We start from the raw sequence: 10,619 nt of genomic DNA on the forward strand, positions 1-10,619 counted from the left end.
CCAGCTTTCTGTACCTTTTAATGCCTTTAACTTGTCAGGAGACTTGAAAATGTGCCTTCATCTTTAAACTATTGAGTCCAAACCTCGAAGAGAGATCCATACATGTGTTTGTGCCTCCTTTGGCATTTTCTTTTGTTTTCACATGCCTCTCAAGAAATGTATAAGACTTCTGTTATATATACTGCATAATATTTCTTTCTTTTAATATTCTGTTTGTGTGCTCTTTTTAATTTCAACCATTTTTTTATGTAACGCAGCAGAGTTTTTTTCTCAGATGACTTAGTATGCTATGCACATCCGTCCACGAGTGAAATTCAAACACACTTGTGCATTGTGTAAAAGGACAGCTCTCTTCTGCTGACACCTAAAATATTTGTTTACATGGCCTAAATCCATTAAATGCAATCATCATCCTGTCTGCAGATCCTTACATAAAACCTGCACTTGGGCTCTTCAAATGTATTTGTCACTACCAGAAAGCACCACAAGGGGCAAGCAAGAACATTACTCTGTCAGGTTCTCAGACAGTCCCAAGAAAGGCAATCTAAAGTAAAGAAAAATACAATCAGAGATGCTTTCTTTTACAGATAAGAAAGCATGTTCAAAGGTCAGTACATTGATCAAGGTTTTTAATTAACCCGGTAGAGGATAAAGAAAGGGAAGGTATGCTTTTGGGGATGCAGTTCTGGTTAGATTCCTCAAATTAGGGTCACAGCATTTTTTGTTTCTCATTCCACCTGGAGTTGATTAGTTAATTGGACAAATTATTCACTTAACTAAGCCCTCTGACACCTTTCCTAGGCATAGCGCAAGCTGGACTCTGGTCCTCCAGGACTGGATTTGAAAATCTCTTGCTTTGTTGCATCATCCTGCTAATACAATATTAACCGACTGAATGGTTGTGTGCTCCCCAGTGAGATGCAGAAACCTTTACCATAGATCAAGCCCTGCCACAATGTCAGCCATGAAACCAAAATCCAGTGCCTCGAGACACGTCACCACAAAGAAATCTTCAGTCGAGTATGAAATGGATGAGCCTTCTCAGTCAGCTTTCCTTCTTGCTCTCTGTCTCTCTCCTTTAAGAATTAAACTCAACTGTTATACATATGATCAACACCAAACTCAGAGGAAGTGCGTGATATATTCAGGAGTTATTCCTGTGGTGCGCATATATGATTCACTGAGAATCTGAGAATCTTGTAAAGTGTGGCATGATTATTAAAAGAAAGTAACACTTAACACTAACGGTCTCCAATCTGTAATGAATGTGTGAATCCCAAAGGAACACCTGCAATGCCTACCGCACTTCACCTGAGTTCTGACGTTGTGTAGAGGAGCTAACCCCAGACCACAGATATGAAATGGGGTACAGAAGATAATTGCTCTGAAATGTGCAGTATACACTAGCCTACATGGAAATACAAACAAACCATCCCTTATCTGGGCAGTGTCTCTCTTGTGTTTCCCCAAGTGTGCTTCATTTTAAACAATACACGTCTTCCAAATTAGTTCCATAGTTCAATTAGTTCAAATAGTTCCAGACTCTAGCAAAATATGGGGGATTATGCAACTGCTCCACTGCATCTATTCTGTAATATTGACTAATTGTAAAGGAAGCTTATGTTTCTCTTGGGCATACTGATTTGGTTCTAATTAGACCTTGTTAGTCAGCAGGATACTGTATATACAGCAACCCATTTATCACAGCTATGATTTCTTCTGTGATCAATCAAGGAAGAATGGACCCACAGTTACATTATTTTCTTGGAAATAGCCTTGGTATTACATCATCTGCAAGGTCAGCAAAAAGAAACAGCTCTTGTCTGGGGGACACGCCAGGGACAGGTAGATTGAATGAGAATGTGTTATAAAGAATATCTATATCTGGGTGAAGATGTTCATATGACATGTAAGAAATGGTTTGGCTTTTCTCGGTTCAATGGAAGGGAAAATACTGCATAAGTTTTATTAAAACCTTTTTCTTCTTTTAGGAATGCTAATAGTTCCATTAACTTTTTTCTGATTCCTATATTTTATTAATTAGTTTGTTTAGTTTCTGAAATAAAGTGGGATTTTAATATAATTAAGAATTTGCACCACGTGTAACATTTATTAAAGTATACCATGGTAAAATCACAGGAAAGTGTGAATCTTGGCAAAGCATCAAAAGGTTTTAGTTAACCGCGATATAAACCATGGAGAGGCATGGTTGGGAGATCATGGGAACATTTTAAAATAAAATTCTTCCTTTGTTTACAGTCCATATCAACTCATTTAATTTTGCCTGTGTGTGAGACCCTGAGCACAACTGAAATGTGTCACATACACTACCCACTGGTATAACTTTTTGAAGTGTTTTTTTAGAATCACCAATTATGCTAATGACTCCTGGCACATCACCACTTCCACATGGTGAGGAAGTATGACTTGGATACTCCAATCCCAGCTGCCCTTGAGCAACCCATCATGTTATACACTGTAGGCTATACAACCACAGTTTCAGAAAGAGGTAGCTGGTACAGGATGCTCTTTGGCAATGAGCCAATAGAGACAAGGCCTATTTATCCCTCCCTAGCTGCTGATCATAATTGGCAAATGACATAAGCTGGGATCAAACCGGCAAACCTCAGCTCATAGGGCTCCGTTCACACGTTTACCAACTGAGCCACTCCATAGGCCCTTCATTGGGTATTTTAGCAGGGTAAACGTGCATCAAAGTATCCTTGGAATCCATGGAAGAAATAGAGAATACTATTTATTTGTTTACAAAAAACTTTTTGTGTGATTGCAGGGCTTTCACTTTCATCAGGTGACACACTGGGGTACAAATGAGTTTGACTGAGAGTTTCTCAAAACGTACGCTGTAATAACTCGGGATGTTCAATGAAATCCGACTTCTCTGTGATGTGGGACAGGAGATGGACTCCATTTAACCAAAATTGCTCATTAATATGTGCTCATTAAGTGCAGAATCTGTAGGTAATGGCAAGATTAAAGGGAAGAGTAGATTAAGCAGGGCTTGTAAATGATTTTCTGGTAGGATAGTGAGACTTGTGCTAAAGCCTCATTAAAATCTAACAAACGAGGCTATCTTTCTTGCCAACGTACTACAGGAATAATATACTTAAAATAGGGTCAGTGGATAATGTGGGAGTAATGGCACGCCATACATTAGAAGACAAAGAAAACTAGTAATTTAAATCCTAATTAATAAGCTACTTTAAAGAGACACCATCCATCAGTTCTGGAAGAGAGACACTTTGAGGTGACTCCATTAGGCCGCGGCAGTTGTTAAAGAGTTGTTAGTACTGAAATAAATGGGGTTTGTTTACGCGTATTCACTCGGATTGAAGATCAGTGGCTTTTTTAACGTTCCTCTGCTTGAATCTCTTAAAACTCTGAAACACGGAGCAGTTTTACAAGTCAATCAGACATCAGAGAAATATAATTTTCTGAAGGTGTCAGGGCGTTAATGGCTTGAGCCTTTTTAATGAGATGATTATGCCACCCCTTTTATTTGTGAGCAGGGAACCCTTGAATCTGCAGATTGGCTTTCCCACACAAGGTCACTGGCAAGACACTAGATTTCCCACAATGCCCTTAATTCTTTTCTAGGGGATGTGCAGACTCTTGCAGCAAAGAAGCTAAGCATTGCTGTGTAGTGCGCTTCTGATACAGATTGATCGAGTCCTGGAAATGTGTGTTAGAAGAGACAAAGACTCAAGCTGAGGAAATAGGACTCCCTTGAAGTAGAAGCTGTCTATGTCTCCTCAGAGGGCTCGTGCTGCTGTGTGCCATTACCTGTGGAAAGTAAGGAAAGACAAGTTGAAGGCTGAATGAGCAGAAGATTCCTGTGGGGAGAGAAAAGCAGAGCTGTATGGTAGGAAAAGGACATGTCCAGCAGTGGTGGCTGAAGAGATCTGTAAGAAAGCTGTTTGAACACAAGACTGCCTCGCGTTCTCTCTGTTGTTCTTCCGGGCCGGCCTGCAATAAATACTTCTTTTCCATTTGCACCACAACTCCTGCTGTTGTTCTGTCAATTTAAGAGGGTTTCTTCAGTGGCATTGAATGAATGTGCATCTGAGCTTTAAGGACATCTTGCAAACCTACCGTACTGATTTCTGAGTCCATCTGTTCTCTCTGAACTCCCTTCTGCGTTTGTGCAGCGTTTTTCTCGTCTGGTGGAGCAGACCGGGGTCCTAAAGGATAGAGAGGGATGTCCGCCAACTGTTTGGACTGACCTGTGGAGAAAGTGCAATCCCGTTGATCAGTCATTCTCTCTAACTACTGTGGAATTGTTTAAGGGGGGTGAAAGTATTTCAGTATCGGTTTTGTTTCGCTTTGTTTATTTATTTTTTCTATTTCTTTAAAGTGAGGGTAGGGATTGACATAGTTTGTATTAATATATCCTTTCCCAATCTAACAGACCCGCACTGCATACGAATGTAAATCGAGGTACTATTGGGAACAATGTTGCAGAGCTTACGTTCCTTTCATTACACTTTTTTTCAAACATCAATTAGTTATAAACTGTAGTAATAATAATAATAACAATAATAATAATGTTGATAAATGATAACAAGTTATTGTGAAATGGATATGAATTAATGAGGCTGTCAAATGTGGTTGCCTTTGCTTCAGAGGTAATTAGCATTATTTAATAGCTAAAGGGCTAAATTCACAGACTTTCAGTTCAAACATATTTTTCAGTTTTTGTCAGATATTAAGAGTGGGTGGTGACAGCGATAAAAGCCTTTTGGCAAAATTGTCTGTGATGCTTTTTTGAGCTCCATTCTTTCTCAGTGATATAGGAGAAAATAGCAAATTGTACAAATTAATTGGTTTTGGGATTGATTTTCTCATTTATATCTGTTCAAAGCAAGCTGTGGACCTGTGGTTGCTAAAAGGCCTAAATATGTGTTTAATGGAGACAGATGATAAAGGATTTTAGTGCTTGATAAAAAAAAAGTGCATCAAATTAAGCATGATTGAATACAATATTTCTGAAGGCACAAACACACTCCCAATTCAGATTAGGCCAAAAGTATTTTTTGTTTCTTCAGTTTTTCTGTTGTTTTGCTGACCTTGGCATCACAATCTGCTCTGCTGGGTCCTATAGTGCATACACAGAGGCTTGAATCTTAACCTGTTGTAGCGTTACTGACCAAGAAGTAGCAACAACACATACTATATTTGCAAATAGGGAGTTCCTTTTCCAGTAGAAGCCATCATCTATTATAGTAAATAACACAGGTTCGAAGAAATACAAAATAACACATTTTATTAAATCAACTAAGCTAGTTGAAAAGTAATTAATCAATAGTACTCATTGTATATGGCTAATGTACTTTGGGGGTTTAGTGACTACAATAATTAATTAAAATGAAAGTTAACCTTAATGTTAATATTGTTAGACTAACACAAATATCTAATTGTGTTTTGATATAATAAAAATCATTATCTCAGTCTCATTATCTAATGCCCATAAGATAGTTACTGTTCCTTAGGGTGGGATTTTTTTTGAGATACCACTAATTATTGCAAGAATTCATTGCTATCACTTTAGATATAGACAGGGCAAATCAATTTACTGTTAACTGTTACATTTAGACTCAAGAGAGCTAACGGCAGAAGAGTTAACATCTTGAAGTGCACAGTGGTAATGAATTAAAACTACACACAATTAACTTTTACAATAATTCTCATTAAACTGAAATAAGTGGGGACAATATCTTGCAGATTAATTTACTGTTAAAGTTGTGTGTACATAGAATATGAAAAACTCTGGAGGTCTTGTGTGTCTTTCAGGGCTGGAGAAAGAGTTCAAAGGTGTCCGCGTGGGAGGTGTCTGTTGATCAGACGATACCCAGTTTGAAGAATGTTTTGCAATTAAAGTTATTTGTTCAAAAGGACTTTGTATGCATTATTCCTATGTTATCTGTAGCTTGAGGCTAGCTCCTGGCTTGTCTTGCTTTATGGATTTGGGTGATTCTAGCATTTTACAAAGTGGATTGCCTTCTTAGGGGTTTTCTGGGAGGTACGGAGTGCAGCGCATGGAGTGAAGTTAGAAGCTGAGGTTCGATCGAGAGCAAATTTTACACCACAACCTGTTGGACCCTGGTGCTCTCCAGTCTGTGTATTTGAGTGAACCTTTTCCTTGAGCTTTCAGACTGAGCTCTTTTCACACTGTCCCTGTCTGTGATCAGACAGTTCAAGTTCAAGGGCTGTGACAGTGTGGTGGATCTTCATCGGCACTTCTAATCAGAGAATCACCAGCTATTGGTGATTGATTGGGGTGTCCAGCCGATGGGTGATGCCTGATCTGTATGTGTCAGCAGATTTATCAAGCCTCTCTGTTGACTTTGAGAGCATTCTGGAGGTACCTCTGCTGAGATGAGGTGTCCTGCAGTGTGTTCAGGATAGACTCTAACCTTCTTTACATAAGAATGTACTTAATGATGACAGAGTCTTAGCCTAGAGGTTTTATCACCTAGCAGTGCAGCCAGGCAGGCTCCATTCAGAGGATACATGCAGAGAAAGGGAGGAATTTGGCTTCAAATCCATTTCTGAGTTTTAATATTTCTTATTTAATAACAGAGATGTATGACACCATGGGTATGATGCTACACTGAATAAAACAGAGTACAACTCACCATTGACAATTTTATAAACACTGGGCTTTGATGACTCAAGTTGCCCATCAAAACAATTATAAATGATCCCTGCCATTCTCTGTTGCTATCTGTCAGAGCTGCATATGTCTTCCCTAAAATGCTTAGGTTTTTGGGCTGTAAATCTGAGGGTGGATATAATCTGATTACATGCTAAAGGAAAGAGTTTGAGAACCGCTGATGGAAACCATTGTACTTCACCAATATGATACCTACCTACCTACCCCATTACTAACACTAAGAATCGCCAGCACTTCAGCCCTAGCCAACAACAAAAGGCATTAAAATCTACGCTAAATTTGCTACAAGACTAGTCTTAGTAAAACTTCCAGAAACACAAAGTTTACCCCAAAGGGAGCCTAAGTTTATTGATTAATCTAGCCTTACTCAGAATGTACGCCTAATCTTTCCCTTGAAATTGGTTGTAATATTATTCTATAAACAACCTAAATGTAACCGAAAGATAATTATCCAAGATTAAATCCCTGCTCTTTTTCAATTTTATTCTCTTCTGCTTTCCATTTCTCCTTTAAACATTTTTTGACATCATAAAAAATAAAACATGGATTTAATATACATAGCCTAGCAAGTAAATAATTATCTTAATTCTGAACCACGATCCTGCATTGCAGTGGGAATCAAAAACAACACTAAACACTGTTTTTCACCAATATGATACTTATCATTATTAGCTTTAACAATAGGCAGAACAACAATCCCAACACTTACATCAGTGAACAGTGGGACAACATTGCACTGAGGCGATGGAAGAGAACGTGTGCATTAGCATTTATATATGATTTGATTATTCATTAACAGAAGTCTAACAGCGGCGTTCACATATTAATAACTCCGACAACAAACAATCCATTAGTATTTTATTTGCAATTTAAATATGTTATTAGCCTTAATTTGTTAATTTTTGTATTGCTGTGCAGGGTAACCGAGCTACAAAAGTAAATTAAGCAACAGGGGTAATGCTCGATTAAAACATTAATGTTGTTCTATTTTAAAGACAAGTTTCAAAACCCTGTTGAGTCTAAAAAGTATCCCGCTGACAATGGAGCCATATGGTCACCCTATGCATCTCAGATACACTCTATTCGGCCAGGTGCTGAAAAGCAGACCCAGGAGTGACTGGTGACTCACTGTGAGACATTCAGATGTGCGGTTGCGTACCCCTGGGTCCTTCTGCTCTGGAGCCTTTTTGTCTTTGCGAAGTCATTTCAGAGTCGAGTGACTGAATGCAGGCCCCACACCCTTTCACACGCGCTCTTGGGCTTTTGACCGGGTTTGTTAGAGGCTATGTAAACAGCATCTGTTAAACAGGTTCACTGTGGCTGTGGGGCAGTTACAGTAAATATATGCATGAGCTCTGCAGTGACACTATACATTTACAGACACACTGGCCATTGGGAAGACTGTGGCATACCATGATAAATATCTAAGGCATGTGTACTATGGAAACCCATGATTTTAGCATGGTAGCGTGTAGTAAAACACAGTCAAGGCATGTTTCAACTTTAGGAAACCATGGCACAACTGTGGCACACTGTTAAATGTGCAACAATCCTTTGGTACATTTATCAGCATAAACATGCATAAAAACAGGACTGCAAGCATTTTACACCCATCAGCTTTTATGATAAACCTATATATTATGTAAATAATATGGCTTGGATTGTCCTGCTGATGGGCTCTTTAAATACTTTAAATATACTGTGGGTCATCATTAGTGAACTTGTGTTTAGCTTTCTTTCATCCAAAGTGTAAATGACACACATACTGCATAAATACAACAGGGGGAAGAAAAACGTAAAAAAAAAGAATAGTTCATTCAAACTGCAGAAACCATGCGTTTTCGTAAATTATTTATGGAGACCTTGAACAGTCCCAATTCCCAATGTAAAGTCGTGTTTTGCCCTCCTCTCTCACTGTCTCTGCCTCTCTCTTTGTTCGTCTGGCAGCCTGCTCTGCCTGCTAATTTGAAGTAAATGGAATTAAGAAAACTCACTTCATCACTATAGCAAGAAAAACAAACGAACAAAAAAAGATTCCTTCTAAGCAGTAAAATGTGATATTACTACTACGTCTACACCACCACCACTACCACTAATAATAATAATATTATAATGTTAAACGTAGTTATTTCAAACATTGGTTTTGGACGGCCCTAATGCTTCAGGTCCGATATGGGTTTTTAACAAGTGTTTAAGGTCATGCAAATCTAGAAACTGTCAGTAGGAACAACAGGCGACTCTGCAGCTCTCCAAGCACTGCAGCCCTCTGAACTACTGCAGATTCAGCTCATTTGCTACAGCTGCCTGTCTCTCCGTCTGCGCTTTCACTCTCCAGTAACACTGTATAATTGTGATAGTTAATGCGCTATAATAACTTCATTAGCACTTCGATTAAATGACAAAGGGAACCTGGCCTGCTTAATTATATGCATTATGAGCGAATGCAAATCTTTGAAGGGGATATTCACCTGGTCTTAATCTGGATGCCATTTCTATGTTTTAATCCCCCAAGAACGTAATTGTTAGGACACTAATTATGCCTATGTCTACATGATATGGAAGAAAGAAGTAATGCTAAGCCTCTGTATTTCATGGCACTGTTCTTGGCACTGACATTATAGCCCTGAATATATGCTGCCCTAAAGCATAACTGTAATGTAAGTTTACTTGGTACATTTCCCATGGGATTTGTTCACTGTGAACATGCTAAAGATTTTACCATAGTTTTGCAATGTTTCCTATGGGTTCTGCATGACTTCACTATATTGGACTTTGAATAAACCTCGGTGTAGTATAGCAGAGATGTGTTTTCAAACATTTGTAATGGTATTCCCAAATTAAGCCACAGGGAACCCATATGAAACCACTGCCAAATTAAAGTCCAACCACAGTGAAATCACAATGATGGGTGAAAATCCTCTGTCTAATTTACAGAGCTGAACTTGCACAGGGGAAAGCCTCTCGAGCTATCCTTTAAACCAAGTCACTGCCTCAGAGTTTGTTCCTGACCTTGGGTGAGCGTTTGCAGGGCAGATCAACAGAGCGCCGTCACCGAGGATCCAGAGAAGGGATTTGGGAGTAGACAAGCAGCTCCACATCCAGTGAATGCAGATGAGGTGTGATAAATGGTTGTGTGAGAATGCAAGAGGAAGCGCTCTCATTAAGTGCCTTGAAAGACAATAGTAAAATCTTTCCCGTCAATAACCCATCTTATAATGGATTTAAGAAACATAAACACTTCACACCACCACGGCCAAACTCAAATAAACCCACAAAGCAGGAAAGAGGAAAAAACACGTTAAGATGACCCAGCAAAAATCTCCAAACTTCACCTGCCTGTGTTCTTTCAATGGATGTAAAGCATGTACTTTCAGGCTCCTTCAGTTCTTCAGGTTTTATGGGTCTTCAATCAGTGTCCACAGGCCACATTCATCTTGGCTAATGAGGCCAATAATTGTTTCACTTAAGTAACTAAAAGCTCAGTTGCAATGAACAGTAGAAGGCCCTGCAGTTCGTCCGGACCAGAGCACAAGTCTCCCGGGATATACGGTAATGAGCATAGTTAATTGCAGGGGTCTCCTAACCTGGTCCTGAAGCTACAGGCTATACTGGTTTTCACTTCAGCTGAGATCTGTTAAGTGAAACAAATGAATAGCTTGTTTAGTCAGGGTTAATGCGATCTTCAGACCTCGATTGAAGTCATCTGTCAAACCAACAGGATGAGAGCTCTGCAGGACCAGGTCTAGACACGACTCTTACTCAGAGACTTAAAGCAACACTAGATTTAAAAGGCAAAGGTGGGTGAATGTGCTATAAACAGTTTAAAATGTATTTAATTACACACTGCCCTAAATGTCTATAACACCAAAACGTTCAGTTGTTGCTAATTTAATATCAAGCTCCAATCACAATGTTTGTCTATACGTAT

The 10,619-nt window shown here is 39.0% G+C and overlaps 1 long non-coding RNA gene across 1 annotated transcript; it reads right to left on the reverse strand.

Moving 5' to 3' along the window:
- Positions 1 to 2,334: 2,334 nt before the first annotated feature.
- LOC136763986 (uncharacterized) lies at positions 2,335 to 10,027 on the reverse strand. The gene is made up of 3 exons (XR_010821129.1): positions 9,701 to 10,027; positions 4,111 to 4,241; positions 2,335 to 3,801 (listed from the first exon to the last, which is right to left on the reverse strand). It is a non-coding gene; the product is annotated as an uncharacterized LOC136763986 (long non-coding RNA).
- Between the last annotated feature and the right edge of the window lie 592 nt (positions 10,028 to 10,619).

Source organism: Amia ocellicauda, chromosome 12 (genome assembly GCF_036373705.1).
Source record: "Amia ocellicauda isolate fAmiCal2 chromosome 12, fAmiCal2.hap1, whole genome shotgun sequence".
NCBI classification, from domain to species: Eukaryota; Metazoa; Chordata; class Actinopteri; order Amiiformes; family Amiidae; genus Amia; species Amia ocellicauda.